Here is a 25,944-nt window from a genome sequence, read left to right as displayed (position 1 = left end):
AGTTACCCATCACCTTTCATTTGGGGACGGGCTATGTTGCAATATCCTGTGCCCTGGGTGCCCCCATTTTTTGCTGACTAGTTCTGGTGGTAACTGACTCTGACTGTCCCTGGGCTCTGCCTAACCAGGCCCAGGGCCAGTGCTATACTCAAAACACATTTAGAATACAGTGAAAACACCTATATAAACTAGGATACACTATGGGTTAGGGTACCCCTATGATTGGCATGACCTCCCCTATAAAACCCTAGTACATAATAAGGTGGGGGATTAAAACTACCTTTAATTCCTAAGCATATAATAGTGCATGACAGTTTACAAGCCAGCAGCCTTTCTGCACTTACATGTGTGCACTGCTGAAGCATGAGGTCGGTTTAAAAGCAGCCCTGTGTTGGAAGATTGCTTTTAAAGTATAAATTGTGCACAAACTCAACTTTGGTATTTGGGCACTTAAATGTTAATAAACTATACTATTTTGGCATATTGGGTGCCCCCAGGGTTTCCCCTAGGGGTCCCAGCGGTGGGGGAGATCAGGTACTTAAAACAAGGAGACTTATAAAATAGGTTGAATATGCCCTGTGGTTACTGAAATTGCACATTTCACTCCCCACATTGTAGTAAAGTGCTTCCCAAAATCTACTTTAGTGCTAGGAGCACTGTGGCGTGAGGGTCTGCAATATTTTTACATATTCTGAACCCCTAAAATCTCCCCTAGATGTTTCAGGAGTGGGGATCTGTGAGACCGGCCTCACGGCGTATGCCCTCCTGATCATCCAGCCAACCTGCAACCACCCCCAAGACACGGCATCTCCGACTCCGGCCGCCCCAGCCACACAGACTCGAGGGCCGGCCAGAGCCCCCGACAGACTCGACACCCTACCACGCATGTCCGACCGAGGGAGCGGGAACCCCCGAGCCAGACCAAGAGGCGGCAGACCAGTCACACCTCGGGTCGCCTTCCCCCGGGAGGACTCGATTGGCCACTGCCGAGCGTCTGGGGTCCCTCCCAGACCCACCTGAAAAGACCAAAGAAACGAGCGGCAGGAAATCCCGCCGCACCCTCAGTCACCCAAGGCCCCTCTCTGCGAGGACTCCGGACTTCAAAGGGCAGGGGGAGTATAATAAGGGGTGCCGGGGGAACGAATGGCAGAGAAGACCTGGAACCATCGAAGCCTGCTGACGCTGTCGCGGCTCCCGAATACCGAACCACCTGGGCCTGCTGAGTGACTCGCGGCCCCCAGCCATTGAACCATCGGAGCCCTGCTGACGAGATCGCGGCTCCCGAACTCCGAACCACCTGGGCCTGCTGAGTGACTCGCGGCCCCCGACTCTAGAACCACCTGAGCCCTGCTGACGAGATCGCGGCTCCCGAACTCCGACTACCTGGGCCTGCTGAGTGACTCGCCAGAGGGGAACCTGTCCCCCGAGGAACTAGCAGACCGAGAGAGAGGCCGCAACCACGAACTTGAACTGGCCAAGCTGAAAATCGAGGGAGAAATAAAACTGGCCGAGAAAAAGTTAGCCGTCGAGCAGTTACGGCTACAAGGGGAACTCGAGGAAAAGAAACGCCAAAGAGAGCACGACGAAAAGAAACTCCAGCTGGAACATGAACGCAGCCTGAAAGAGATCGAGTGGAGGGCTAAAAGCGAAGAGTCACGACCTTCCGGGAGTCTACCATCCGCTCCCACCGTAGAAGCCAAAGTCCACATCCCCAAGGGTGTGGTAAAGGAGTATTACAAAAACGACGATATCCAGCAGTGGTTTAAGGCCTACGAAGTCGCCATGACCTCTCACCGAGTCCCGCAGAAGGATTGGGAGGCTGGGCTATGGGGCCGGTTCTTAAGCAAAGGAAGAGATACCCTGCTGGATCTGCCCTCCACGGTCATGAACTCCTACAGCCACATGAAAGAAGCCCTTGTGGGCCGGTATGGACTCACCCCCGAGATGTACCGGCAACGGTTCCGAGATTGCAAAAAGATACCGGGCACCACATGGGTAGAATACGTGAACTTTTACAGCCGGGCCTTGGATGGGTGGATCAAGGGCAGCAAGGTCTCCACCTTCGAAGAGCTGTTTGATCTGATCGCCTGGGAACATTTAGCGGCCAATTGCTTTGTAGAACTGCGCCAACATCTCCTGGACAGTAAACTCACCGACCCTCGAAAGCTGGCCGCCGAGGCTGACCGTTGGGTGAACACCCGGGCCACCCGAGGCCCCGTGGGAGACTACGGTCGCCACAGTCAAGGACCCCCCCGCCAGAGGGGCGGAGGAAACCACGGCCGACCGAGAGACTTCCCAGGGGGGCCCCCGCACAGCCCTCCCAGCAGCCCACCAGCGGCAGGTCCAGCCCCGTCCCCAGCCAGCACCGGAGCCCCGGGGTGGCTAGGGCCACGAACCAGGATCACCTGCTTCTGCTGCCAACAGCCCGGACACTACGCCAATGACCCCCAGTGTCCCCAGTATCAACGAACCGCAACGACCAACCCCCCGGCCCGGCAGATGGCCTCCGTGGCCCTAGGGGAAGAGATAGAGGACTCCGAGGAGTGGGAACCAGCTGCCATGGCCCTGGTCTCCCTTGGTGAACGAGAAATGGTCCCCGGGACACCCTTGCCCGCCAACACGAAGAAGTACCGACAGCAGGTAACCATCAACGGCCACCGAGTCGAGGGCCTCCGCGACACCGGGGCAAGTGTCACCGCGGTCCACCGCAACCTAATCTCTCAAGACCAGATCCTACCCGGTGCCCTCTGCCCGGTCATATCCTCCGACAATTCCGAGAGCCTCTGCCAGATGGCTCTGGTGCCTTTCGAGTGGGGAGGAGTCTCCGGAGAATTGAAGGTAGCCGTCCGAACATCACAGCCCGTAGACTGCCTCCTGGGCAACGACCTTGAGAGTTCCCCGTGGGGGCAAGTGGAACGAAGAGCCCATCTCGAGATGATGGGCCTATCCGAATGGGTCTGCGCCACCACGCGCTCCATGACCGCGCGATTGCCCCTCTCCGAGGGCGGCGAGGCCCTCCCACCGAACACTGTACCCGAGAACCGGGACACCCTACCAGAAACGGACAACCCTCCTTCGGAAGGAGAGGAAGACACTAACCCGGGAGAAGGGCCGGAACCTTCCGCCCCTGAGGCACTGACTGAGCTCGGAGAACTGCCCGAGATGGCCCAGTGGCGCTGTGAGGGAGGTCCCTCCCGTGAAGAGTTCTGCCAGGAACAGGCCACCTGCCCGTCCCTCGTGGGACTCCGACAACAAGCAGAAGCACAGACCGCCGGTGACCGGACCGGAACCCACTGGGTCTATTGGGACAATGGCCTCCTATACAGCGAAGAAAAGTCAGCCGAGCTAGGCGCAGCCCGAGTACTGGTAGTACCCCTGCGCTTCCGAAGCCTCCTCCTGGGCCTGGCCCACGATGTACCCTTGGCAGGACACTTAGGCCAAGACAAAACATATCAGCGATTAGTTACCCACTTCTATTGGCCCAAGATGCGAGCAAATGTAGAAGTCCACTGTAAATCCTGCCTCACGTGCCAGGGCAGTGGGAAAAGTGGCGGAAAGCGCAAGGCTCCATTACAACCCTTTACCGTTGTGAGTACCCCGTTTGAGCGGGTCGGCATCGACATCGTGGGACCCCTGGATCCGAAGACCGCCCAGGGCCACAGATTCATCCTCGTCCTGGTGGACCATGCCACCCGCTACCCCGAGGCCATTCCCCTCCGCACCGTGATGGCTCCCGTGGTGGGCCGGGCTCTCATGGGGATCTTCTCCCGTGTCGGATTCCCTCGCGAGGTTGTGAGTGATCGCGGCACTAACTTCATATCCCGCTACATGAAGTCCCTGTGGCAGCAGTGCGGAGTAAAATATAAGTTCACGACCCCCTACCACCCCCAGGGCAACGGCCTGGTGGAACGCTTCAACCGAACCCTGAAGGGGATGATCCTGGGCCTCGAGGAGCCCCTACGCCGAAGATGGGACGTCCTCCTCCCTTGCCTCCTGTTCGCGTACCGGGAAGTTCCCCAAAAGTCCCTGGGGTTCAGCCCATTCGAACTACTATACGGACACCCCGTCCGGGGGCCCCTGAGCCTGGTCAAAGAGGGCTGGGAGACAAGCCCCCGGGGGACCCCTCCGGATGTGTTCCGCTACATCCTGGCGCTCCGCAACCAGACCCGGAAGTTCAGAGAACTCGCAGAGGCTAACCTCGAGGCCAGCCAAGAAGAAATGAAGCGCTGGTATGACCAGAACGCAACTCTGGTCGAGTTCCAGCCGGGCCAGCAGGTTTGGGTCATGGCCCCGGTAAAACCCTGCGCCCTACAGGACAAATGGACTGGCCCCTTCAAGGTGATCGAGCGGAAGAGTCAGGTCACGTACCTGATCGATGTACAGTCCCCACGGAACCCCCTCCGGGTTCTCCACATGAACCGTCTCAAGCCCCACTTTGTGAGAACGGAGTTGAGTTTGCTACTGGCCACCGATGATGGGGTGGAAGAAGACACTGAACCCCTGCCCGACCCCCTGTGCGCTAAAGAACTGGATGGGTCCGTGGAGGGAGTGAAACTGTCGACCACCCTCACTCCCCAACAGTCCGACGACTGTCGCCAGCTGCTCAGACAATTCGCAGACCTCTTCTCCCTCATCCCAAGAGTCACCGACTGGTGTGTCCACGACGTGGACACCGGCGACAGCCCACCTGTGAGACACCGAGCCTACCGGGTGCCTGACCGGGTCCGCACCTGCATCAAGACCGAAGTACAGAAGATGTTAACCCTTGGAGTGATCGAACCCTCCGATAGCCCCTGGGCCAGCCCGGTAGTCCTGGTCCCAAAAGCGGCCACCCCTGGGGTCGCCCCCGAACTAAGATTCTGTGTGGACTACCGGGGGCTCAATGCGGTCACCCGGGCGGACGCTCATCCTATCCCCCGCGCCGACGAGCTCATCGACCGCCTGGGGGCCGCTCGGTTCCTCAGCACCTTCGACCTGACCTGCGGTTACTGGCAGATTGCGCTCACAGAGGGAGCAAAAGAACGCTCCGCCTTCTCTACCCCCGATGGACACTACCGCTTCAGGGTCATGCCGTTCGGGATGAAAAATGCTCCGGCCACCTTCCAGCGGTTGGTAAACAAGGTCCTGGCCGGACTCGAGGAGTTCAGCGCAGCGTACCTTGACGACATAGCCGTATTCAGCTCTCAATGGCACGAGCATCTCCAGCACCTCCGGCAAGTACTGCTGGCCCTGCGCCAGGCCGGCCTAACAGTGAAGGCCAGCAAATGCCAGCTCGGGCAAGGCTCCGTGGTCTACCTGGGGCATCAGATGGGCAGCGGGCAGGTCGCCCCCCTCCAACCAAAGATCGACGCCATCAAGTCCTGGGAGCCCCCCACCACTCAGACGGAAGTCCGGGCCTTCCTGGGCCTCACAGGATACTACCGGAGGTTCATTAAAAACTATGGTAGCCTCGCAGGGCCTCTCACGGAGTTGACCTCCAAAAAACTCCCGAAGAAGGTGCAGTGGACCCCCCCGTGCCAGCAGGCGTTTGACGCCTTGAAAACCGCCATGTGCACCGCCCCAGTACTCAAGGCCCCCGACTACTCCCAAGAGTTTGTGGTCCAGACCGACGCATCCGAGCACGGCATCAGAGCCGTCCTCTCGCAGTTCAACGACAAGGGCATAGATCAGCCCATAGCCTTCATCAGCCGAAGGCTGCTGCCTCGAGAACAGCGTTGGAGTACCATAGAACGAGAGACCTTCGCCGTAGTCTGGGCCCTCAAGAAACTACGGCCCTACTTGTTCGGAACCCACTTCCGAGTGCAGACGGACCACCGGCCCTTGCGGTGGCTGATGCAGATGAGGGGAGAGAACCCCAAGCTATTACGATGGTCAATCTCCCTCCAAGGGATGGACTTCACTGTCGAGCATCGCCCCGGGACGGATCATGCCAACGCCGACGGCCTGTCCCGGTTCTTCCGCTTCGGCGAGGAGAACCCCCCAGTGGATGGGTAGTTCTCCACGCCTTTCAGCTGGGGGGGACGCGTGTGAGACCGGCCTCACGGCGTATGCCCTCCCGATCATCCAGCCAACCTGCAACCACCCCCAAGACACGGCATCTCCGACTCCGGCCGCCCCAGCCACACAGACCTGAGGGCCGGCCAGAGCCCCCGACAGACTCGACACCCTACCACGCATGTCCGACCGAGGGAGCGGGAACCCCCGAGCCAGACCAAGAGGCGCCAGCCCAGTCACACCTCGGGTCGCCTTCCCCCGGGAGGACTCGATCGGCCACCAGGCCCCTGGGGAGCAGGCGCCTCGCCTGCCGAGCGTCTGGGGTCCCTCCCAGACCCACCTGAAAAGACCAAAGAAACGAGCGGCAGGAAATCCCGCCGAACCCCCTCAGTCACCCAAGGCCCCTCTCTGCGAGGACTCCGGACTTCAAAGGGCAGGGGGAGTATAATAAGGGGTGCCGGGGGAACGAATGGCAGAGAAGACCTGGAACCATCGAAGCCTGCTGACGCTGTCGCGGCTCCCGAATACCGAACCACCTGGGCCTGCTGAGTGACTCGCGGCCCCCAGCCATTGAACCATCGGAGCCCTGCTGACGAGATCGCGGCTCCCGAACTCCGAACCACCTGGGCCTGCTGAGTGACTCGCGGCCCCCGACTCTAGAACCACCTGAGCCCTGCTGACGAGATCGCGGCTCCCGAACTCCGACTACCTGGGCCTGCTGAGTGACTCGCGGCTCTCCCCTCGAAGACGAATTGGCAAGAGATCGCCCAGAGAAACAACACCCTCCAGCTCGAGGATTGTGAGCTATCCGCAGGGTACTTTGCAGAGACACTACCTTCCAAGACTGTCCCGCTACCCCTATTCCCCTACCACCGATTTATAGTCTCTTGTGCCGCTGATGTACTCCGTACACCTTGGATCATAAAGATCCCTTGAAACCTTCGATAAAAAGAACCTATCGTCCTACGAAAAATACGTGTGGTGTCACTCTGTTCGTAGTGTAAGCTCAGGGTGTGCGCGCCTGGTTCGGCCTACTTGGGAGAGGTGGGTCAAAGGGGTGGGCAAGACGTGTATCGAACCCCCCTCCGGCGAACGCCTTTCCAACAGGGTCCTGTAGATAAAGGCAGGGTCCTTATAAGGGATGTTTTATGAGCCCTGGTGTTGGAGAAATGGCCCAGTTCATGTTCTCCATGGCAGATCTCCAGCCCCATAGGTTAACACTGCAAGAAGTTATCAATTAGTAACTCATGGTAAGAATATCAGAAAAATATCATACAAGGACTCAGTAGAATGGTATTGATAAATCCAACAATATGCTATTGTTGAATGTATTCTAAAATGTACAGACAAGAAGTTATAAGTCTTTCTTGTCCCTCAGCTAAATTCAGACTTCTAGTGCTCTGCCCTGATTGGCCAGAGTTAAGTGGATTAGCCAGGCTGCTTTGAAGAGATGATAAGCAGCCCCCAGGGTGAAAGAGCCCTTCTGGATTGTATGACATAATTTCGAAAGACAAAAATTCGACCTACAAAAACATCGCAACAAAAATATCGTGGTCAAGAATATCGACATCCTATCTACAACATGGTAAGTACAAAAATATCGATAATTTAATATCGATGTCAAAAATATCGTAATTCAAAAATATCGTTTTTTTTTTAGTTTAAAAATATATGTAAAATAAACCAAATAATACTTATAAATCAAAGAAACATAATTAAATATATTGTATAATATGTAAAATGTATAATAAATATATATACTTAAATGAAACTTTAATGAAACATATATATAATATATAATATATACACTTACTTAATAATTACTTTTAAGAATAATTTCTGTAACATATAACTTATTAAATATTTATTTAAATTACCAATACATCTATACACATAAAACAATAACATTAATAAATATTAAATAATTACATATAGCAAATAATAATCAATAATTTTAATTTGAATAATTGTTATTATTAATTATATATTACAATAGCTAAAATATTACAAAACATATTTAATATCAGACACAATAAAACTACTAGTCCAACTTCAACAAAAACAACAGTAAGGAAAATGTTGGATAGCGTAGGGGTAAAAATAACTATTCCAACTCCCGAGAGTGCAACAGTAGGGAAAACATTGGATAGCGTAGGGGTAAAAATTACTATTCCAACTCCAAAGAGTGCAACAGTAGGGAAAGCGTTGGATAGCGTAGGGGTAAAAATTACTATTCCAACTCCAGAGAGTGCAATAGTAGGGAAAGTGTTGGATAGCGTAATGGTAAAAATTACTATTCCCACTCCAGAGAGTGCAATAGTAGGGAAAGTGTTGGATAGCGTAAGGGTAAAAATTACTATTCCCACTCCAGACAGAGCAACAGTAGGGAAAACGTTGGATAGCGTAGGGGTACAAATAACTATTCCAACTCCAAAGAGTGCAACAGTAGGGAAAACGTTGGATAGCGTAGGGGTAAAAATTACTATTCCAACTCCAGAGAGTGCAATAGTAGGGAAAGTGTTGGATAGCGTAAGGGTAAAATCTACTATTCCCACTCCAGAGAGTGCAATAGTAGGGAAAGTGTTGGATAGCGTAAGGGTAAAATTTACTATTCCCACTCCAGAGAGTGCAACAGTATAGAAAACGTTGGATAGCGTAGTGGTAAAAATAACTATTCCAACTCCAAAGAGTGCAACAGTAGGGAAAACGTTGGATAGCGTAGGGGTAAAAATTACTATTCCAACTCCAGAGAGTGCAATAGTAGGGAAAGTGTTGGATAGCGTAAGGGTAAAATTTACTATTCCCACTCCAGAGAATGCAATAGTAGGGAAAGTGTTGGATAGCGTAAGGGTAAAAATTACTATTCCAACTCCAGAGAGTGCAATAGTAGGGAAAGTGTTGGATAGCGTAAGGGTAAAATTCACTATTCCCACTCCAGACAGTGCAACAGTAGAGAAAAGGTTGGATAGCGTAGGGGTAAAAATTACTATTCCAACTCCAAAGAGTGCAACAGTAGGGAAAGCGCTGGATAGCGTAGGGGTAAAAATTACTATTCCAACTCCAGAGAGTGCAACAGTAGGGAAAGCGCTGGATAGCGTAGGGGTAAAAATTACTATTCCCACTCCAGATAGTAAAACAGTTGGGAAAGCACTAGATAGCATAGTGATTCTATGAACATTATAACCAATTCAATAATTTGTTATAAAAAAATTGCATGTTAACAATGTTTTTAAAAAATTATTATTATTAAATACCAATTATGTAAAATAAATATTTAAATAAATTAATTTAAATTACATCCCACACTATTCCCCCTTTAACACACAACACACTACACATACAAAATACACAATAGATTTAAATATCAATTTATCTCTTATTTACAATTAATAATACATTCTTCATAATTAATATAGTTATTAATTCACTAATTAATACATATTAACTACGAAATTACAAATATTCACCTATTAATTATTAATTAACAATACATTAATTAGCAATAACAACAAATAAAATACAATAATCAATTATTTATATTTACTATATTTAACTAACTAATAACAATTAATTAATAATAATTACAAATAAATAAAATATATCATTATTTATTTTATTTTAATTACATCCAACCCTATTCCCCTATAAACCCACAACCCACTACACATAAAAATTCACATAATTAATTTTAATTATCAATTAATCACTTAATAAAATTAAATCACCAATTAATTACTAATTAACAATTAATTAATTAACTATAACAATAAATACATATTATTAATAAACTAATTATAATTTATATAATTAACCAAATAATAAATTATTTTTACAATTAATAATTAATTAAAAATTATTTAATCTATTAATCAAATTAATTACCAATTATTAATTGATTACCAATTAATTAATCATAAATACCAATTAAACAATACATATTAATTCATTAATTATAATTACATTACTTCCCACCCTATTCCCCTATAAACCCACAACCCACTACACATAAAAATTCACATAATTAATTTAATTATCAATTAATCACTTAATAAACTTAAATCACCAATTAATTACTAATTAACAATTAATTAATTAACAATAACAATAAATAAATATTAATAATAAAGTAATTATAATGTATATAATTAACCAATTAATAAAATAATTTTACAATTAATAATTAATTAACAATTAATTAATCAATTAATTACCAATTATTAATTAATTACCAATTAATTAATCATAAATACCAATTAAACAATACATATTAATTCATTAATTATAATTAAATTACTTCCCACCCTTTTCCCCTATAAACCCACAACCCGCTCTGATACTAAAACGCTAAATTAAATGTAAAATAATTATAAATCTCTAAACATTTATTTTTAAATGTATTAAAATACATTACAATAATCTTTAACATACAAATAAAATACATATTAAATGACATTACACTAAATAAATATCGATATTATTGACATCGAAATTTTTACTTACGATATTACTTACATCGATATTAAGTACTTCGATATTATTAACTTCGATATTACTTACCTTGGGATCGATATTCTGTCCATCGATATTCTTGACTTCGATATTCTGTACCTACGATATTAAAAACACGATATTATTGTAGGTCGTAATTTAAAACTCAATATTTTGGCTAAACACCGCCCTTCTGGGAGGAGAGGGTGCTGCTGCATAGGAATGCCAGAGCCAGGGGGGAGGAGTTGTGAATAATGATCTTCAAAAGAAGGAGGGAACAGGCAGAAGAAAGCAATTTAATTTACACCTCTACCCTATGAATTCAGCCAGATGGCAGGCTTAAGGAAGGAATGTGCAGATACCAGGGGGAGAGGAGCCATCTTGGAGGTCAGGTTAGGCAGCTCTTGCCTCTGTGCTGATAATTCAGCCATATTGAATTTTGGAGAAATAGTGCTTTCTGGGAGACTATGGAAGATGTGGTCATACTCTGGGGTGTTGCCCTGCACCTCATTGGACAGGAGTGCCCTCCTGCTTGACTCAGATAACCTGGAATAATTATCTGAAAGGGGCAGAGCCTCTCAGATCTGCTGCTTGAAACCAAGGAAAGAAGAAGGGTCCATGCTGGATGTTTGATTTGCCCCAACCAGGCCCTGTACTCTGAAGACTGTACCTGCTGCACAATCTGAAACTACAGCCCTGTGGGCCTACTTTGCTTCAAAAGGACAAAACAAGGACTAAAGAATGGACTCCCTGCAAGCTACAGGTTAACAGAGCTCACCTGGACCATCACCACAAAAATCCAAAGCCTGGAGTACTACCAGTGGATTTGTAAGTGTTTTGTCAAGTGAATTGTGGGAACTGAAGTCCCAAACTTTCAAGGACCATCTTGGAACTTCCAGATCTTTGGAGTAAGTTTTGGATACTTTGTAAACCTCTAAGGAACTTCAGGAAGAAGTTTCAGAAGTTTGGAGAGGTTTGGAACAACTTAGAAAATAAGCTCAATAGTAGAGCGACTCGACTTGGCCAGCTAAGCAGACGACCCTCAACCGTGACACAGTCAGCCGAACAGGTTTGTCCCACTTAAAAGCTCCAGAGGTTCAATTTCTAGAGTTTGACCGGGAGCTCGTCAAAGCCCAAGCTGGTGAATCCTCACCAAAAATGGCCCGGTGCGAAGGAGCAGGAGAAAAAGCTCCATAAAATTTTATAAGTCTGAACGTAGAGGAGGTGACGCAACCAGATGTCCTAATAGGCGCTATACGTTTCTATGTGCTATATAGTGCTAAATCTTTAAAAATTCATATCTCTTGTTCGATACATTGGATTTTTTTGTTTTGGTGTCATTTTAAAGATAACAACATTTCCTATCTTTACAAATTGGTTTTACATTTTTATTGTGAGTTGTGTCTTGATTAGTTACTAAATTGGTGTTTTTAAATGCTTTACATACCTGTCTCTGAAGTTAAGCCTGCCTGCTCACAGCCCAGCTACTAAGGCTTGGGCATTGGAAACATTTTCGGAGACCTATTCTGAGCCCTAGACTGTGTTAGTGGCCTTATTGCTAGTGGTAGATATATATTTACCACTACTAATAATCCACTTTCCAACACCTGGCCAACACCTTGCCATCCAGAGCCTCTGCATTCCTTGTCCAAGCCTCGGGAGCTTAACCGATGTAACAAATTCCCACACCGCCTCTCATGGGGAGAACAGGCGATTCACATACACCTCACTGAGATGTGCAGCAAATACCTTGTTTATTGCTTTTTGTCTCCAGCGTTTGCACGCAACTGCATCACCGGGGTTTCAGGGACCATCCGTTTGATCAGGCGAGCCAACAAAGATTCCGTCCTATCCCCCTCCATATGTAGGCACTGCCGAAAGGCTGTAAGTTTATATTTTTCCTGCCTATCCAGTCTTCTAGTAGAGCTCCTCAAGCATCACACCACCCGGGGCCAATGGGGAACACTGAATCTAACCTGCACAATTTACTGTTCTTCTCCAATTGGCTCCGAAACCCATATGAAGTTTCAAGACAGATTCCCGAGGAACTACCTTCATGGCCTCCCATTCAAGCACCCTGCGGGACGCAGACCCGGAGTTACCCTCAAAGTAATGTTCCGGAGCTCCTGTGACCATTGCCACAAATTGATGGTTCGTTAAGGCCTCCGCATGAAGACGCCACCAGGGTATAGCCGGCTGATCCAGCTGTCCCCCCAGAGTTAACAGGACAGGGGAATGGTCTGATAGGTATCGGGTCAAATAGGTGAATTCCCCATTTATGGGCACTAGATCGAGTGATAGAAAACAGTAATCTGAAGGTACCTGCCGTGGGTGTGTGACAGGAGAACACACGCCTCCCAGAGGGGCGTTCACGCCAGACGTCACGCAATTGGAGACCTCTGAGGATGGGGCTTAGTGTGGGCCCACAGGGGCTCACCGTCCAGTCAACGACACAATTAAATTCCTCCCCTCCCCAGCACCACTGCCACGCCCAAATAGGGAGCTGCCACCGCCATCCCTGCCGGTAAGATGTTCAGACAGTCTGCGTTAGGAGCATACACATTAATAATACAGACCTCCCGACCCTCAAGCATACCACGCAAGACAACATAACGCCCCTCTGTACACACCAGATGGTGGGGATGCTTAAAGGGGACCCTGGGAGCTGCCCAAACAAGCGTGCCACGTGCATAGCAGAATAGGAGGTGGCATAGTGTCTCCTGTAGGCATGCAATTGGCACCCTATATTGTTTCAGATGTGCAGATACTCGTCTTCTCTTCTTAAGGGTGGCTATAAATTGGACATTCCAGGTGATCAATTCAGTCACGGTGGCAGACTCAACCATCGCTCACCTCTCCACCTGCACCAAACAGACACGCTCACATACCCACCAGGGGGCACCCTCAATATATCTCGCGTGGTCTTCAGACACGAAAGCAGCATGAAAAAATCAAAGCAACTTTAACCATAAAAACATATTCTGTGCCCCAACTCCCCACCCCTTGAGCAGCATAACAATCCCACCCGGTCTACAAGAGGCAAGAAAGGAAGAAGAACCCCCCCACCACTCCCCAGCCTAGAATAGAAAGGAAGAAGAACCCCCCCCACTCCCCAGCCTAGAATAGAAAGGAAGAAGAACCCCCCCCACTCCCCAGCCTAGAATAGAAAGGAAGAAGAACCCCCCCCCACTCCCCAGCCTAGAATAGAAAGGAAGAAGAACCCCCCCCACTCCCCAGCCTAGAATAGAAAGGAAGAAGAACCCCCCCCCACTCCCCAGCCTAGAATAGAAAGGAAGAAGAACCCCCCCACTCCCCAGCCTAGAATAGAAAGGAAGAAGAACCCCCCCCCCACTCCCCAGCCTAGAATAGAAAGGAAGAAGAACCCCCCCACTCCCCAGCCTAGAATAGAAAGGAAGAAGAACCCCCCCACTCCCCAGCCTAGAATAGAAAGGAAGAAGAACCCCCCCCCCACTCCCCAGCCTAGAATAGAAAGGAAGAAGAACCCCCCCCACTCCCCAGCCTAGAATAGAAAGGAAGAAGAACCCCCCCCCCACTCCCCAGCCTAGAATAGAAAGGAAGAAGACCCCCCCCCACTCCCCAGCCTAGAATAGAAAGGAAGAAGAACCCCCCCCCACTCCCCAGCCTAGAGTAGAAAGGAAGAAGCTCCCCCCCCCACTCCCCAGCCTAGAATAGAAAGGAAGAAGCTCCCCCCCCCACTCCCCAGCCTAGAATAGAAAGGAAGAAGAACCCCCCCCACTCCCCAGCCTAGAATAGAAAGGAAGAAGAACCCCCCCCCACTCCCCAGCCTAGAATAGAAAGGAAGAAGAACCCCCCCCCCACTCCCCAGCCTAGAATAGAAAGGAAGAAGAACCCCCCCCCCACTCCCCAGCCTAGAATAGAAAGGAAGAAGAACCCCCCCCACTCCCCAGCCTAGAATAGAAAGGAAGAAGAACCCCCCCCCACTCCCCAGCCTAGAATAGAAAGGAAGAAGAACCCCCCCCACTCCCCAGCCTAGAGTAGAAAGGAAGAAGAACCCCCCCCACTCCCCAGCCTAGAGTAGAAAGGAAGAAGAACCCCCCCCCACTCCCCAGCCTAGAATAGAAAGGAAGAAGAACCCCCCCCACTCCCCAGCCTAGAGTAGAAAGGAAGAAGAACCCCCCCCACTCCCCAGCCTAGAATAGAAAGGAAGAAGAACCCCCCCCACTCCCCAGCCTAGAATAGAAAGGAAGAAGAACCCCCCCCCACTCCCCAGCCTAGAGTAGAAAGGAAGAAGAACCCCCCCCACTTAAAACAATTTCCCTCCCCTCTACACCCTTACCACTTCACAAATGTGTGATTTACAAGAGGCCAATCGGCCAGGAGGGTGCGAGGCCTAGACACTCCAGCTCCCCACATGGTGTCCCCCACCGACACACGCCCCAAACATTCACAGAAGACATGTAAAAAAGTACCCGCACACAAAAAGGAGTGCTGCTCATGGGTGACAACACTTTTGGGCAAAGTAGGTCACAGACTGCTAGTGAGGCTAAATATTGAGAGGCAGATTTACAAGCCCCTTGCGCCACCTTTGCGTCACTTTTCCCATGTTAAAAGTGATGCAAAAGTGGCGCAAGGGGCTTGTAAATTTGCCCCTGTGTGTGTGGTTGGCCTGTTCCTCGAAAATACTCAAGGACTGAATGACATGTCTTGTTTTCTTAAGAGATTAATGATCATACCTCAAAGAGTAGTAATTGTATACCAACTCTGGCAACAGGACTTTGGATGCAGTTACTAAGGGGCTTATTTACAAGGCCCTTGCGCCACTTTTGCGTCATTTTTAACATGGGAAAAGAGACGCAAAAGTGGCGCAAGGGGCTTGTAAAACTGCTCCTAAGTATCCTGATTGCCTCACAAAATGATGCTCTAAAACAAAAGGAACTTGTACTGCATGAATCCGAGATGGCCGCCACCACTGAAACTCTCCTGCATTCCCAGGGTGTCTGGCACCACTTGTCTGTTCTGATTGCAACTCTGTTCTGTACGCAGTGTGTGCATCTCAGACACAAAGCCCCAAACCAAGCGTCTACCACACTTTGTACACTGAAGAAATCTCCTGCCTCAAAACAACTGCACACACATAAAGGTCAAAGGACGCTTCTCTTCATCTGTCCTATTATCACAGGTGAACATTGTGAGAAGGTGGCCTGATATATGCTGTCCACTAGTTCTAGTGGGCACCCTGTATCAGTCCAAACAACCCCTTATGGTGAATGGTTAAAGCCAACCTTATGAAAGCTATCCGAGTGGTAGCTATGGAGAGCAGCCTTCAGGCTAAGTCTTGAAGGAATGTAAAGCAGCTTGTTTTGCCAGTCTATAATCTCTTGAATGATCAAATGAAAGGACAACCACACCAGGTATATATTTAAAATATATGTATTGAGGTTAACAGACAACCCTCTAGTCTCTTTATGAGATTGGAGTTCGAAGTACTAAAGTTACAAGTGATCAAGCATCAGTAAAAGCACAAATACACGTTTGGGCCCTAGGGGCGTACCAAACCATATACCAAAAAAGTGGTATAAGAACCACAACTTGAATAGGCACTAGGCCTATTGCCTCTAGAATCGCTGGGACCCCAAGGAACCACCCAAGGTAGTGACACAGGGGACCCACAGGAGCTGTATGCAGTGTGAAAACACAACCGAGGGTTCCTATTATCTTCTATGGGCTATGTCGCGGTTGGAATTTTAAAGATTAGGGACACTTCTAATAGAGTCAGGACCAAACCCTTTTGGACTTGAGAAGTTCTATGGCTAGCACCCACGAGAGCACCGGAGTACTCGAGTTACCTCACCCAGGGAAGCCGGGTGCATAGGTGCCTTTTGGTGTCGGGTCACGTCGTCGATTCCAATGGAAGCCTGCAAAGAACTGCTGCTGCCGTGAAGAGGAGAAGTGTCCGGAGAAATCCAAGCCTGCATCTGGGATGTAAGGAACCTGGAAACAGAGGGGACAGAGTCTGGGTCACTTGCCAGTGACCTAGGGCAGGATGGACCAATGCCCACAGATGTCCGGTGCTTCAGGTGAGTTGATGGGTGTCTTGACTCTTCAGCAACGAGATCCAGGAGGCATCGACGAAGTCCACGAGCTGGATTCGTGTTGTCCCACGAAGTCTGTCGAATGCTGCGGTGTCAGTGACCACAATGGGCCCAACAAGTCTTGGCAACGGCAAGTCATTGGAATTCAGAGAAAGGACTGCGGTGCAGACCAGCAAGGTCTGAGGGACTCACCCAGCAAGGGTAAGTCAGGGCATGTCTGGAGCAACCAGGTAAGCCCAATCAGAAAAGGAGTCGCCTTCGTGGGGACCTGCTAGCCAACGGGATAGTGATCGCAAAGGAGCCTCGAGCGGTCGCACTTTTAGCTGGCCCACGGGTCACTCGTGGCGTGGAGGCCAACAGTCTTCGGTGCAGGAGGTGCTCAAGGCTGGGGCTACTCGGAGCCCAAAGCACAACTTCGAGGAGGACCAGGAAGAAGGTGTTGCTGCAAAAGTTCACGGTGTCCTGGGGTCATGGTTCCACGTCACCCACGATAGCCACGGGCCTCAGCTTTGAGGTGGACTCATGGTAGCCTCAGGGAAGTCTGGAAATCTACCCCTGGGGATGCAGAAACTTCGGCGTCCGGCGGGAGCTTCAGAATTGCAGACCGGTCAGTTGCTTCTTTGGTGCCTGCCAAGCAGGGGAGTCACTCCTTGACCCCAAGGGAGATCTCTTCAGTCTTCTAGTCAGGATAGAACGTTGAAGGTCCAGGATGTATGTTTCAGAGTTTCGTCCAGGGTAATCTAAAGTCCTAGGGACTGGATTCCTATACTTATACTAAGTTTAGGGGATGGACTAACTTTAAGGCTCCACCTATGGGTGGGCCAGGAAAGAGGGGTGGTTACACCCATTTCCTTTATCCAGTTTCGCGCCAGAGCAGGGGCACGTAGCCCCTGCAACCATTTTGAACTGGAGTATGCACAGGACACCAAGTGTGCCCCCAGTGCAGGACTTCAAAGCACCAGAGTGTGCTCCCGCCCTGCCCCAATACACATCAGCCTGTCTGTGGACCTCGCCTCGACAGGAAACCTATTGTCTAGGTCTCCCCTGCCAGAGTTTCGGTCAGCAGCAGGAGGCCGGACCCGTGTCTGTGGCAGAGACATCCATTTTGTGATGCCAGGGCTCAGGAAAGTCCTACCGGGTTTAGCCAGTGAGAACATGTCTCTCCCTCTAGAAGGGTGGGGGGGTAGTATTCCAAAGCGTTTGACACCAAACATGACATGTTTTGATGCAGCCATCCCAAAGTTAGCATTTACCGCAAGGTTATAATGCACTTAAAGAGTATATGGTATGGCTGTATTCAAGCAAGCCTGGCTGAAGACGGCTGAAATGCCAGAAACCGGTCCTAGGAAGCTTGTTTCCGGTCCAGGGAAGACATGGCTTGGCAGTTTGGGCTGGACTGTTCCCATGAGGCACAGGGTCAGACTGATTTGCATATGGCCATGTCTGAACTGGGGTGGCAGAGTGGGCTAAAGGACGGTGATGGATTAAACCCAGATCAGTTGACTGGGGGTGAGTGCTTGCAATGTTCAACACTCCGTCCATCATTTCCTTTGGTTTTGCATTGTTCGCCATAAGTTGGCAGGGTATGCTCAGACGTGAGTCCCTTGCTCACTTTGCCACTGAATTCAAGCAAGCCTGGCTGAAGACGGCTGAAATGCTAGAAATCGGTCCTAGGAAGCTTGTTTCCGGTCCAGGGAAGACATGGCTTGGCAGTTCGGGCTGGACTGTTCCCATGAGGCACAGGGTCAGACTGATTTGCATATGGCCATGTCTGAACTGGGGTGGCAGAGTGGGCTAAAGAACGGTGATGGATTAAACCCAGATCAGTTGACTGGGGGTGAGTGCTTGCAATGTTCAACACTCCGTCCATCATTTCCTTTGGTTTTGCTTTGTTCGCCATAAGTTGGCAGGGTATGCTCAGACGTGAGTCCCTTGCTCACTTTGCCACTGAATTCAAGCAAGCCTGGCTGAAGACGGCTGAAATGCCAGAAACCGGTCCTAGGAAGCTTGTTTCCGGTCCAGGGAAGACATGGCTTGGCAGTTCGGGCTGGACTGTTCCCATGAGGCACAGGGTCAGACTGATTTGCATATGGCCATGTCTGAACTGGGGTGGCAGAGTGGGCTAAAGAACGGTGATGGATTAAACCCAGATCAGTTGACTGGGGGTGAGTGCTTGCAATGTTCAACACTCCGTCCATCATTTCCTTTGGTTTTGCTTTGTTCGGCATAAGTTGGCAGGGTATGCTCAGACGTGAGTCCCTTGCTCACTTTGCCACTGAATTCAAGCAAGCCTGGCTGAAGACGGCTGAAATGCCTGAAACCGGTCCTAGGAAGCTTGTTTCCGGTCCAGGGAAGACATGGCTTGGCAGTTCGGGCTGGACTGTTCCCATGAGGCACAGGGTCAGACTGATTTGCATATGGCCATGTCTGAACTGGGGTGGCAGAGTGGGCTAAAGAACGGTGATGGATTAAACCCAGATCAGTTGACTGAGGGTGAGTGCTTGCAATGTTCAACACTCCGTCCATCATTTCCTTTGGTTTTGCTTTGTTCGCCTTAAGTTGGCAGGGTATGCTCAGACGTGAGTCCCTTGCTCACTTTGCCACTGAATTCAAGCAAGCCTGGCTGAAGACGGCTGAAATGCCAGTAACCGGTCCTAGGAAGCTTGTTTCCAGTCCAGGGAAGACATGGCTTGGCAGTTCGGGCTGGACTGTTCCCATGAGGCACAGGGTCAGACTGATTTGCATATGACCATGTGTGAACTGGGGTGGCAGAGTGGGCTAAAGAACGGTGATGGATTAAACCCAGATCAGTTGACTGGGGGTGAGTGCTTGCAATGTTCAACACTCCGTCCATCATTTCCTTTGGTTTTGCTGTATCACAGAACAGCCATAAGGAAGTATTTCCGGAAGCTGCAGAGGGGCTCAGCAAATGCTTGGGCACCCTCTCACATAAAACCAAGCACTCTGCCTTCAGGATTGTCAAGGCCTGCCATAGGAGTGGCTTATAGGCTTATATGTGTCTGTATAGGTTAGTGATGTAGGTAGCCTATTCCACTGTTAGGGGTGCAAGCACACCCTTACCCAGGCTGCAGTAGCAGACCTGTGGTGTCATTTTGGAGTTCTTCCCAGGGGTGGCATAATATATGCTGCAGCACCTGGTAGGCCTCTGAGGTACCTATGCCCTAGGCACATAGTATACCATATTATAGGGGCTTATAAGGCACGCCAGAATCCAATTAGATATGTACCTAATGTACATGGAAACCATTTTAGAGAGGAAGCAGCTAGGCTGTGTTCCTGATTAGCAGGGCCACAGCCAGACTAAGGTCGAAAAACAGTGAAACACCAGCAAAAAGTGGGGGTACCCATGTGCAGCAGATCCTACTCTCCTACACAACCCCCCCCCCCCCAAATGCAGGGACATTACATTAAACTAACCTTGACAAGTTGAGTCTTCATGTTCTAAGTGGAAATACCTAGAGAGTCCATCTGCATTGGCATGGTTACTCCCAGGTCTATGTTACACTGTAAAGTCCACTCCCTGTCGGGAAATGGACCACCTAAGCAGTTTGGGGTTTTCACCCTTCATTTGTTTTAGCCATAAGAGGGGCTTATGGTCTGTCTGAACAAGGAAGTGAGTACCAAACAAGTATGGTCTCAACTTCTTCAGAGCCCAAACCACAGCAAAGGCCTCCCTCTCAATGGCTGACCAACGTTTCTCTCTAGGGGCCAGCCTTCTGCTTATGAAAGCAACTGGCTGATCCTGACCTTCGTCATTCAATTGTGACAGTACAGCCCCAACCCCCAATTCAGATGCATCAGTTTGAACAATGAACTTTTAGGAGTAGTCAGGACTCTGCAGAATGGGAGCAGTACACATGGCCTGCTTCAGGTCATCAAATGCCTTTTGACAGCTAGCTGTCCACTGAACCTTTTTGGGCATTTTCTTGGAAGTTAAGTCATTCAAGGATGTCACTATTGATCCATACCCTTTGACAAATCTTCTATAGTACCCATTCAGGCCTAAGAAGGCTCTCACCTGAGTCTGGGTAGTTGGAGCAGTCCATTCCATTATGGTCTGGATGTTGCTCTGCAATGGTTGAACCTGACCTCCACCTACAAGGTGGCCCAGGTACACAACCTGACTCTGCCCTATCTGGCACTTAGTAGCCTTGATAGTTAGGCCTGCTTTTTGTGGGGCCTCCAAAACATTCCTTAGGTGGACATGGTGATCCTCCCAGGTGGAGCTAAAGACAGCAATATCATCTAGATATGCTGCACTAAAGTCTTCCAGGCCTGTGAGAACTGTATTCACCAACCTTTGGAAAGTGGCAGGTGCATTCTTCAAACCAAAGGGCATTACCACAAATTGATAGTGCCCACTAGGGGTAGAAAATGCTGTCTTTGGCTTTGCATCATCAGCTAGTCTTATCTGCCCGTAGCCAGCTGTCAAGTCAAATGTGCTAAGGTACTTGGCTGAGGCCAAAGTATCTATAAGTTCATCTGCCCTTGGTATTGGATGGGCATCAGTCCTAGTGACTGCATTGAGACCCCTGTAGTCCACACAAAACCTGATCTCTCTTTTTCCACCACTGGTGTGAGGGTTTGGTACAAGTACCCCTGGACTAGCCCAAGGGCTATCTGAGGGTTCAATCACAGCCAAATCCAACATTTTCTGGACTTCTATCCTGGTACAGTCCCTGACATGGTCAGGTTGCCTATAAATCTTATTTTTAAAAGGCAGACTGTCCCAGTGTCCACTTCATGAGTGCACCAGGTAGTCTGACTTGGAGTCAGTGAGAACATGTGTCTGTACTGATTGAGAACCTGTCTGCAATCAGTTTGCTGCTGGGCAGTGAGGCTGCCTGCCAAGGCTACACCATCAACTGACCCATCAGCAGAGTTCTGTGAGAGGAGGTCAGGGAGTGGGTCACTCTCTTCCTCCTGTCCCTCATCAGTTGCCATGAGCAACCCCATGTCAGCCCTGTCCACATATGGCTTTAGCCTGTTGACATGGAGAAACCTATGGGGACTCCTAGGGGTTCCAAGGTCTGCCAAGTAGGTAACCTCCCCTTTCTGTTCAACAATAGTGTTGGGTCCACTCCACTTGTCCTGGAGAGCTGCTGGGGCCACAGGCTCCAACAACCACACGTTCTGTCCTGGCTGATAAACAGTCAGTACAGCCTTTTGGTCATGCCAGGCTTTTTGCAGTTCCTGGCTAGCCTCAAGTTTTTTTTTTGCCTTTTTCATGTATTCAGCCATCCTGGAGCGGAGACCAAGTACATAGTCCACTATGTCTTGCTTTGGGGGCTTGAGAGGTAACTCCCATCCTTCCTTCACCAAGCATAATGGACCCCTGACAGGGTGACCAAACAGAAGTTCAAATGGGCTGTAGCCAACCCCTTTCTGAGGCACCTCCCTGTATGCAAATAAAAGGCAGGGCAAGAGCAGGTCCCATTTTCGCCTAAGCTTCTCGGGGAGTCCTTTGATCATGCCCTTTAAGGTTTTGTTGAATCTCTCAACTAAACCATTGCATTGTGGGTGATAGGGTGTGGTGAATTTGTAATTCACTTCACACTCCTTCCACATAGCAGTTAAGTAACTTGACATAAAGTTTGTATCTCTGTCAGATACTACCTCCTTTGGAAAACCTACTCTCTACAGGTGCTGTAGTGGTCCTTAGGAGAATTGCTTCTGGATACCTGGTGGCGTGATCCACTACCACCAGTATAAACCTGTGCCCAGATGCTGTTTGGGGATCCATGGGACCAACAATGTCAATCCTGATTCCCTACCCTTTCAAAGGGCATCCCCACCACAGGTAGTGGTATCAGGGGGGCCTTTGTAGTGCCACCTGCCTTGCCACCGACTTGGCAGGTTACACAGGAGAGACAAAACTCCTTTCTGTCTTCAGACATGTGTGGCCAGTGAAAGTGAGGAACAATTCTGTCCCAAGTCTTGTTCTGGCCTAAGTGTCCTGCTAGGGGAATATCATGGGCTAGTGTCAATTGGAACCCCCTAAACTTCAGAGGTATAACCAACCACCTGGATGCACCAGGCTTGGGGTCTCTACTCTCTGAGTATAGGAGTCCATCATCCCAATAAACTTTATGGGTGCCACTAGCATTCCCAGCAGCCTCATCAGCAGCTTGCTGTCTGAAGGTTTCAAGAGAGGGGCAGGTTTTCTGCACCTGGCTCAGATCAGACCTGGAAGAGCCCCCTGTTCCCAAGAACTCAACCTGGTCAGGTTCAAGCTCATTTGGGACAGTTCCTTCTGCAGGCTCAAGATCATCTCCCTGAGGAGACTGATCAGCATCCTGAGACAGGTGGGAATTCTCTGCCTTAACCCTACTGCTTCTCCTCTTGTGAGGCACCTTGTCCATTATTCCAGAATCCAGGGCCTGTCCAGCTTTTGAAATTTTTGCCTGTGACCTAGTCACAGCAAAGACATGTGCAGGGATCCCTAACATTTCTGCATGTGTCCTGAGCTCCACTTCAGCCCAAGCTGAAGTTTCCAGATCATTGCCAAGCAAGCACTGTACTGGTAGGTCCGCACTTACCACAACCTTCTTAAGGGCAGTTACCCCTCCGCAGGAGAAGTTAACAACTGCCAGAGAATGGTCTGTTCTGACATTGCTAGCATTGGTCACTTGGTACATTTCAACAAGTATAATCTGCCCACGATCCACAAGATCTTTTGTCACCATTGTGACACTTGCTCCTGTGTCCCTGAATTCCCAAGCTTCTACTTCATTAATTAAAGGCAACTGTCTGTATTTGCCCAGGTTACTGGGGCTCACAAAGGGGGACATATCCATTCCCCCATAACTGACAAGCACAGCCTGAGTTGGTACTCTGACTAGGCCAGAGTCCATCTCAGAACCCAGGGTTAACCCTACTACACCCTTATTCTGTGTATTCCTACCACCAATTGTAACTGCCCTAGGGGGAGCAGGTGCCTTAGGGGCATTGGTGGTGGTTGTAGTATTTTCTTTAGCCATTCTGCAGTCACTAGTCCAGTGAGTTTTCTGCTTACAGATTTTGCACCAGGGCTTATTTTGGCCTTTCCCTTTGTTAGCCTGTGCATCCCCCCCTGAAGAAGATTGTTGGGGCCCTTGTGAAGACTTCTGGTCTTTACCCTTGTCCCCACCCTTATCAGAGTTTTTGGAATCTTGCTTCTTAGGGTCACCACCTTGGTTCTGTACTTTCTGCCTCACCCTGGTTCTGACCCATTTGTCTGCCTTCTTTCCCAGTTCTTGGGGAGAGGTCAGATCAGAGTCTACCAGGTACTGGTGCAACAGCTGATTATTAAGAATCTGCTCCCTCATTATCAGATTGTACAATCCTATGAAGTCACACATTTCACTGCCCAATAACCAACCTTCCAGAGCCTTAGCAGCACAGTCAACAAAGTCAACCCAGTCCTGATTTTGTGCCTTTTGGGTATATCTGAACTTTACCCTGTATTGTTCAGTGGTTAGGCCAAACCCATCTATCAGAGCACTTTTCAAGACTTTGTAGTCATCAGCATCCTCTTCTCTTACCGTGAGGAGCTTGTCTCTACCTTTGTCTGCAAAGGAGAGCCATAAGATTGCTGCCCACTGACCTTGAGGGACCTTCTGTACTTTACAGGCCCTCTCCAAGGCAGTTATCCATTTGTGGATGTCATCCCCACTCTGGTAGGTAGGGACAATCTTACTTAGGTTTCTATGGTCATAAGACCTCTCCCTATCGCTAGGGAAATTGCTGCCACCAGGGGACTCTAGTCCCTCCTTTTTACTAGCTCTGTAGAGGTCCAGGGCTTCCCTATCTAAGGCCATCTGCTGCTTTCTGAGGTTGAGCTTGTCTTGCTCATACTTCAGCAGTCTCTCTCTCATCTCCTGGGAGGTTTCCCTCCCTCTGTGAGAAGAAACAGAGGTTCCTATAGAGGAGTTAGACTGGATAGATCCCCTTGACAGAGATCTATCCCTTCTAGCCCTGTGTTCAGGCCTACCAGGAGGAATAAAGGAAGTGGCATTATTGTCATCATCTTCATCCTCATCCTGATGGTCTGTGTTCACCAGAGTCTGGTCATTGTCACCAGTCTGGTCAGCATTAGAGTTAGGGTCAGGGGAGTTTCCACCCCTGGACCCACCCTCAGGTGCTGCCCCACCCACACTGTCTCCACCATCAGGCCCACTAGGCCCTGTGATATCATCCAGTTTCAGTATCTTTATGAGATGCTGGGTGAATGGACTTTTGCCTGTCTTCAGCTTCCTAATGGTACATAAGGCCCTGAGCTGAGCAAAGGAGAGATCCTCATATTTATAGGGAAGGAGCTCACTGGTTCCAGGTAGGGACTCAGTGGTTCCTGGCTGGTTAGACATTGCTAATGTGGTGTGGTGTATTGCACTACCTACACTAGTGTGGCCTACTAAACTCTCTTGAGTTGTAGAAAGGGTGTGCTATCCCTTAACACACAACTCTAAGTTCAGTAGAACTTACTGTAGCTAAACTTGATATTATATGTACCTCAGGTACCTTTAGTGGTTTTCCGTTGATCAATTCAATTGAGATTATCTGGTAAAACAATAGCAAGCTGGAATCCCACACGCTGCACACCAATGTGAGAAGGTGGCCTGATATATGCTGTCCACTAGTTCTAGTGGGCACCCTGTATCAGTCCAAACAACCCCTTATGGTGAATGGTTAAAGACAACCTTTATTGAAAGCTATCCGAGTGGTAGCTATGGAGAGCAGCCTTCAGGCTAAGTCTTGAAGGAATGTAAAGCAGCTTGTTTTACCAGTCTATAATCTCTTGAATGATCAAATGGAAGGTGTTGGAAAGCGTTCCCCGGGGAGGCTTGCGGAGTGTGCTCCCGTCCACCCTGGGGCCCACCTTTCCCAGAATTAGGCCGAGCAAGAGCAGAGAGGCCCTGCCTGGCAGGGTCTCGCACCTAGGATCGCACGCGCTGCGCTTGCTCTCTCTTCGGATAGAGGGACACCACACAGTAGGTCGTTTATAAGGCAATAAGTCTTTATCGGTAGTTGTCAGGTATCTTTATGATCCGGTAAGCAGGTGCCAAAGTAAATGCCACAAGCGGCAGCGATCTTGTGATGAGGGAAAAGGGGTAGCGGGACAGTCTTTCAATCAGTGTCTCTGCGAGGTATCCGGCGCCCAGCTCTCAATCCTCGAGCTGAGGGGATGTTGCTTCTCTCGGCGATCTCTGCCGATTCTCTTGGAGGAGCGGGCCGCGAGTCACTCAGCAGGCACCGGAGGGTCTTAGTTCAGGGAGCCGCGACGGCGTCAGCAGGGCTCAGATGGATCAGAGTTTGGGGAGCCGCGACGGCGTCAGCAGGGCTCAGATGGATCAGAGTTCGGGGAGCCGCGACGGCGTCAGCAGGGCTC

Source organism: Triturus cristatus, chromosome 2_2 (assembly GCF_964204655.1).
Source record: "Triturus cristatus chromosome 2_2, aTriCri1.1, whole genome shotgun sequence".
Lineage (NCBI taxonomy): Eukaryota > Metazoa > Chordata > Amphibia > Caudata > Salamandridae > Triturus > Triturus cristatus.
The sequence above is the reverse complement of the archived record's forward strand: the minus strand, read 5'-3'. Positions refer to the sequence as shown.